Genomic DNA, 7,753 nt, shown 5'->3' on the forward strand with positions numbered 1-7,753 from the left:
CATACATGCATTCAACACATTTGGTGATGAACGAAGCAGAAAAATTGTACTACCAGCTGAATATGAAATTCGATCGTGATCTGTGCAATACTACCAGCTCTTTAATGTATATATACAGGGTGTTTATCACAAGTTAAGAGTCACTAAGAAACTGATCATGTGTGTCTGTTAAGTGATTGTATTTTCAAAGAAAACAATGAATTTGACATTACAATTAAAATTGGAACTTAAGAAGTCGGCGGCATCGGCTCTACCTGATGGTGTTACTATTGCCAGGCGTTCAACAACGTCCTTAGCCAAAGACTGTGGGGACATAGGCTTCTTCTTGGGGGTCTCACCGATGATCTCTGCTGACACATCCAAGAGACTGCTGTCCATGTCTTCGATAGTGCTACTTATGTGGTGGAGAGAAGAAAAAAATGTAAATAATAAAATGTTTAATTTTAATGCTGTAGTAAGTTAAGATATGTGTTAAGAGGTGATTGGTGAGAGAGAAGATGGTAGATGGAACTCTGTGACGTTGTTCAGAATTCCAGGAGACTCTGACAATATTATTGTCAATAGTCAGGTAACTAAGAACTTAATACTAGTCACTAGTATTGTAACTTAAGAATTCGGCGGCATCGACTCTACCTGATGGTGTTACTATTGCCAGGCGTTCAACAACGTCCGTGGCAAAAGACTTTGGGGACATAGGCTTCTTCTTGGGGGTCTCACCGATGATCTCTGCTGACACATCCAAGAGACTGCTGTCCATGTCTTCGATAATGCTACTTATGTGGTGGAGAGAAAAAAAATGTAAATAATAAAATGTTTAATTTTAATGCTGTAGTAAGTTAAGATATGTGTTAAGAGGTAATTGGTGAGAGAGAAGATGGGAGACAGAACTCTGTGACGTTGTTCAGAATTCCAGGAGACTCTGACAATATTATTGTCAATAGTCAGGTAACTAAGAACTTAATACTAGTCACAATGCATTTCTGCTTTTGACAGCTTCCTCAGGTGACATGTTCTTAGGTCACAAGAATGAAGAATAGAATGTATGGAGCTGTATGTATAATGTTAAGGTCAGTGGAAATAAATTTATTGCTTACCTTGTCATGTTACCCAAATTTGTTTTTATTTTAGTGGGCTTGGGGAAAGTAGCTAGTCTCTACGATGACTTTAAGTTGGAGAACTGGTGATAAAAAAATAAATAAAGTATGTTGAAAAGTGTTGAAATAAAAATTATGTTTGTAGAATACCTTGAATTAAGCGGCGGCGTGCGTATATTTGTGGTTAGGAGGGGGTTATCCAAGGGGTTTCCAGCGGCGACACGATAAATAATTAATTTCGACAAAGCGAGTGGTCTTTGTAGAATGCTAACAGGGGAAGGAAGTTTACGATAAGATAAAACTTTTATTCACTATACCTCTTCAGGAGGATACGAAGCTTGGTGGTTTGATATAAGGCCACTCCAATTGGTAATTATGTTTCTGGTCCTTTGAAAATCAGTTTTAGGTGCAGGCGGGCGGAATTCAGCAACAAAGCAACAAGAAAGTGACTGCTTAATTAGTTTGTTTTTTATTTACCGACTGTTCTATTAGAGTATATCGATCCGTACTATGCACTCTGCAGGTTTTCACTGATAAAATACAAATTATGTTACTTAGATAGTTAGATTTAGCATACTTGTTGCAGCTCAATGTTTGTTTCTGAAATCCAGGTTTTTCAAAAAGCTGATGCGGGCGTTTTACCCATGTATTTCTGAAATTTCACATTCTCCAAAAAAGGATGCGGGCGGTAGACCAGAAACATAATTACCAATTGGAGTGGCCTAAAGGTGCTTGTCTCGCAAGAGTCTTTATAGTTCAGCTTAAACGGTTGTTCAAAGCGTAACTATGCAAATGTGCTAGGTTGGCCAATGAGAGTTTGTGGATTTTAAAAAATTGTAGTCAGTGGCTTGAGGGAAAGATACTGTGTATACTCACGTGACTGGTGAAATCACGTGTATCTAGCCTACCGTTGTTTCATATCATTCGACTGGGATCAAAGCGATGATGAAAAGCGCGACGAATAAAGTGGTTGCTATTATAAAAAAGGTATGTTTTATTGTGTGCGTGTGTTAACCATATGTACTATATAGTGTACGAGATATGAATTCTTAAGTTACAATACTATTGATAAGGCTAAATCTATAAGCAAACAAACTTTCTTAAGTGACTGCATAAAGAACAAAGCCATTCCTATAGGAGTAACACCAAAAGTTCCTTTGAAAATCATTGACCCTCCCCAAGAACTGTCTACCAAGTGGGACGAAATATTAAACGAATGTGGAACCAGACTTACCACAGCACTGGTTGACTTCCACAAAGCTGAAATAGCTCAAATAGAGCTTAAAGCGGCTAAAGTCATCAATGATGCTTCGTGTGAATTACTACCTCAGTTCATCACTGAGTTCCCTAACATAGGTGATATTCTAGAAGGCTCCATCAGAGAGGTCAAACTGGATTGTGCAATTACTACCAGGAGACTGCAACGTAAGCGAAGCGCCGCAGCCAATCCTGATCAATCTGTAAGGAAGAAGATAAAAACTGTAAAAACAACACCATCTCGTAAGAAACCTCTTAAGAAGGTTAAACCGAAAAAACTGTTTTCAAAAAACTTAAAAGAGAAAAAAGACTAAGTATATTCACTAGGAAACAACAAAGAAGATATGTTAAACGTATGTATATAAACAATTATAACAAACCATATAACCATGACTCTAGTACATGTATTGATGCCAATTGTATAACTTGTGCCAAGCAGTATGTTACCAACTTGTCAAGCTATACACTATCAGAGACCCAAATTTTCCTACTTAGTAAAGGGTTGAGTTTTGTCCCAACAGCAAGAAATCCTAACCATTTTGAACTATTAAGAGACCTAGATTATTTTTTCCATAAAATACGAAGACTGTCACGGCCTAAAAAACATACAAACCAACATGCTATGGTACCGAAATTCCCTAAACGTAAACTTATGAAGAGAGGGTTTGACTATAATAGGGCATTTACATCATTTGCAGATTTAGAGGGAGTTCTTGGTACTGTAAAACAAGAAGTTTCAGAGTTATCTCTTGCAGATAAAGCCAAAGGGAACCTCACCTACAAGGAGCGACAAGCCCTTAAAGAGCTTAAGAATAATTCTGATATTATAATAAATAAATCTGATAAATCAACAAATGTCGTGATTCAAGACAAGTCTACTTACATAAGAGAGGGTCTTGATCATCTCAACGACTGTAATACATATTGTAAGCTAGATGGTAACCCCACAGCAAGTATTTGCATGGAGATAATCTCCGTACTTAATAACTATTACAAAAGAGGACTCCTTACTAAACAAATGGTTGAGGCTTGCTCCCCAACTAACAATGCCAGATTAGCCAGACTTTACTTTTTAAAGAAAACACACAAGAATCCAATGGGAATTCGACCGATAGTTAGCTGTTGTGACAGTCCTACGGAAAACCTATCACAATTTGTAGACTACTGGCTACAACCAATCATGAAGGCACTACCCTCATATCTTGAGAATTCCACCCAATTAATCAATGAGCTTAGACAGCTTGAGGTCGAACCAAATACTATCTTAGTAACGATAGATGTAAAATCGCTATATACATGCATTCCACACTCAGATGGAATAAAAGCATGTCTAGAAGCATTAACAGAACTTAAAGTGAGTGACCCATCTCTACCCGATCCTGAAATGTTAGCCAAATTACTTGAAATTGTTCTGACAATGAATACGTTTGAATTTAACAATACTTGTTATCAGCAATTACAAGGCGTCGCTATGGGATCCAAATTATCACCAGCCTATGCAAATATTTTTATGGGTAGGCTGGAAAAGGATTTTCTATCCCAAGTCGCTTTTAAACCGCTGTACTACAAGCGTTACATTGACGACCTAATAATACTATGGGAACATACGGAAGATGAACTTAAGAACTTCATTTCTAATTTAAATGCATTCCACCCCACAATTAAATTTACCTATGAATACAGTCACCATAGCATCAACTATCTTGACCTCCAGATACACAAGGGACCTGATTTTTTATCTACAAAAACATTAGATGTCTCAACCTATATTAAACCTACAAATAAGCAGGCCTACATCCATGAAACATCTTTCCATCCCCAAGGTACTAGTAAAGGCGTCATTATTGGAGAAATGAAACGATTCGTCAGAACTAATTCGAAACTTGACACGTTCTTGGAGTTTAAGAAAAAACATAGAATCAATCTATTAAAGAGAGGGTACTCACATAAAGTCATTCATCAGCAAATGAATAGAGTTAAGTTCTCAAATAGATCTCAAGAGCTTAAGTCACATTGCAAGGTTGGAATTTCTAACAGAATAGCCTTCATTACAAGGTTTTCTAAAGTAGCACCTAAGGTTATGGGAATCATTAAAAAGTACTGGCCGAACATACAACGGACCAATTGCTTTAAAAATAATGTTATCCCATTTCCATCCCTCACATTTAGGAAAAATCGCAATCTAAGGTCTCACTTAGTCAGAGCTAAATTAAATGGAGTTGACTGTGATGAGAACTCTCCCCTTCCTATTAAAATGGAAATTAAATAGGCCTCTATTTATGGTGTATTTTACTTGAACAGATGTAACAACTGTTAGACACTACCCTTACAAACACAAAATAGTAAGATTAACTTGTATCTTTTAATCATATGATTCTATTTTATTCACCCACTAACCTATAAATTAAATCTCGTACACTATATAGTACATATGGTTAACACACGCACACAATAAAACATACCTTTTTTATAATAGCAACCACTTTATTCGTCGCGCTTTTCATCATCGCTTTGATCCCAGTCGAATGATATGAAACAACGGTAGGCTAGATACACGTGATTTCACCAGTCACGTGAGTATACACAGTATCTTTCCCTCAAGCCACTGACTACAATTTTTTAAAATCCACAAACTCTCATTGGCCAACCTAGCACATTTGCATAGTTACGCTTTGAACAACCGTTTAAGCTGAACTATAAAGACTCTTGCGAGACAAGCACCTTTATATCAAACCACCAAGCTTCGTATCCTCCTGAAGAGGTATAGTGAATAAAAGTTTTATCTTATCGTAAACTTCCTTCCCCTGTTAGCATTCTACAAAGACCACTCGCTTTGTCGAAATTAATTATTTATCGTGTCGCCGCTGGAAACCCCTTGGATAACCCCCTCCTAACCACAAATATACGCACGCCGCCGCTTAATTCAAGGTATTCTACAAACATAACTTTTATTTCAACACTTTTCAACATACTTTATTTATTTTTTTATCACCAGTTCTCCAACTTAAAGTCATCGTAGAGACTAGCTACTTTCCCCAAGCCCACTAAAATAAAAACAAATTTGGGTAACATGACAAGGTAAGCAATAAATTTATTTCCACTGACCTTAACATTATACATACAGCTCCATACATTCTATTCTTCATTCTTGTGACCTAAGAACATGTCACCTGAGGAAGCTGTCAAAAGCAGAAATGCATTGTGACTAGTATTAAGTTCTTAGTTACCTGACTATTGACAATAATATTGTCAGAGTCTCCTGGAATTCTGAACAACGTCACAGAGTTCCGTCTCCCATCTTCTCTCTCACCAATTACCTCTTAACACATATCTTAACTTACTACAGCATTAAAATTAAACATTTTATTATTTACATTTTTTTTCTCTCCACCACATAAGTAGCACTATCGAAGACATGGACAGCAGTCTCTTGGATGTGTCAGCAGAGATCATCGGTGAGACCCCCAAGAAGAAGCCTATGTCCCCAAAGTCTTTTGCCACGGACGTTGTTGAACGCCTGGCAATAGTAACACCATCAGGTAGAGTCGATGCCGCCGAATTCTTAAGTTACATTGTAGAGAGTTCAGCTACAAAGAAACTACCATTTACAGAGTTCAACTGCAAACAAATTGCCCTGTAGAGAATTCAGCTACAACCAAATCACCCTGTAGAAACATCAGCTAGAAGAAGTTACCTTGTAGAGAGTTCAGCTACAAACAAATCACCCTGTAGAGAGTTCAGCTACAAACAAATCACCCTGTAGAGAGTTCAGCTAGAAACAAGTCACCCTGTAGAGAGTTCAGCTAGAAGAAGTTACATTGTAGAGAGTTCTGCTACAAAGAAGCTACCATGTAGAGAGTTCAGCTGCAAACAAATTTCCCTGTAGAGACAAACAAATTACCCTGTAGAAAGATCAGCTAGAAGAAGTTACCTTGTAGAGAGTTCAGCTACAAATAAATCACCCTGTAGAGAGTTCAGCTAGAAACAAGTCACCCTGTAGAGAGATCAGCTAGAAACAAGTCACCCATAGAGAGTTCAGCTAGAAGAAGTTACATTGTAGAGAGTTCAGCTACAAAGAAACTACCATGTAGAGAGTTCAGCTGCAAACAAATTTCCCTGTAGAGAATTCAGCTACAACCAAATCACCCTGTAGAAACATCAGCTAGAAGAAGTTACCTTGTAGAGAGTTCAGCTACAAACAAATCACCCTGTAGAGAGTTCAGCTAGAAACAAGTCACCCTATAGAGAGTTCAGCTAGCAGAAGTTACATTGTAGAGAGTTCAGCTACAAAGAAACTACTATGTAGAGAGTTCAGCAGCAAACAAATTGCCCTGTAGAGAATTCAGCTAAAGACAAATCAACTTGTAGAAAGATCAGCTAGAAGAAGTTACCTTGTAGAGAGTTTAGCAACAAACAAATCACCCTGTAGAGGGCTCAGCTACAAACAAGTCACCCTGTAGAGAGTTCAGCTAGAAGAAGTTACATTGTAGAGAGTTCAGCTACAAAGAAACTACCATGTAGAGAGTTCAGCTGCAAACAAATTTCCCTGTAGAGACAAACAAATCACCCTGTAGAAAGATCAGCTAGAAGAAGTTACCTTGTAGAGAGTTCAGCTACAAACAAATCACCCTGTAGAGAGTTCAGCTAGAAACACGTCACCCTGTAGAGAGTTCAGCTAGAAGAAGTTACATTGTAGAGAGTTCAGCTACAAAGAAACTACCATGTAGAGAGTTCAGCTGCAAACAAATTTCCCTGTAGAGACAAACAAATCACCCTGTAGAAAGATCAGCTAGAAGAAGTTACCTTGTAGAGAGTTCAGCTACAAACAAATCACCCTGTAGAGAGTTCAGCTAGAAACAAGTCACCCTGTAGAGAGTTCAGCTAGAAGAAGTTACATTGTAGAGAGTTCAGCTACAAAGAAACTACCATGTAGAGAGTTCAGCTGCAAACAAATTGCCCTGTAGAGAAAAACAAATCACCCTGTAGAAAGATCAGCTAGAAGAAGTTACCTTGTAGAGAGTTCAGCTACAAACGAATCACCCTGTAGAGAGTTCAGCTAGAAACAAGTCACCCTGTAGAGAGATCAGCTAGAAACAAGCCACCCGTAGAGAGTTCAGCTAGAAGAAGTTACATTGTAGCAGTTTAGCTGCAAACAAATCACCCTGTAGAGAATTCAGCTACAAACAAATCACCCTGTAGAAAGATCAGCTAGAAGAAGTTACCTTGTAGAGAGTTCAGCTACAAACAAATCACCCTGTAGAGAGTTCAGCTACAAACAAGTCATCCGGTAGAGAGATCAGCCAGAAGGATCACCTTGCAGAGAGGTTAGCTACAAAGAAATCACCCTGCTTCATCTTTTCTTCTTCCTGTAGTAAAGAAAAAATGACAGGTTAAAAAGCCCT

General features: G+C 38.0%; 2 long non-coding RNA genes across 2 annotated transcripts; one reads left to right on the plus strand and one right to left on the minus strand.

Moving 5' to 3' along the window:
• Nucleotides 1-600: 600 nt before the first annotated feature.
• Nucleotides 601-1,258, plus strand: LOC136242636 (uncharacterized). The gene is made up of 3 exons (XR_010694593.1): nt 601-945; nt 994-1,067; nt 1,129-1,258. It is a non-coding gene; the product is annotated as an uncharacterized lncRNA (long non-coding RNA).
• Nucleotides 1,259-5,303: 4,045 nt separating this feature from the next.
• LOC136242642 (uncharacterized) lies at nt 5,304-5,917 on the minus strand. The gene is made up of 3 exons (XR_010694599.1): nt 5,579-5,917; nt 5,457-5,530; nt 5,304-5,395 (listed from the first exon to the last, which is right to left on the minus strand). It is a non-coding gene; the product is annotated as an uncharacterized lncRNA (long non-coding RNA).
• Between the last annotated feature and the right edge of the window lie 1,836 nt (nt 5,918-7,753).

The sequence above is a fragment of the Dysidea avara genome, chromosome 2 (genome assembly GCF_963678975.1).
Source record: "Dysidea avara chromosome 2, odDysAvar1.4, whole genome shotgun sequence".
NCBI classification, from domain to species: Eukaryota; Metazoa; Porifera; class Demospongiae; order Dictyoceratida; family Dysideidae; genus Dysidea; species Dysidea avara.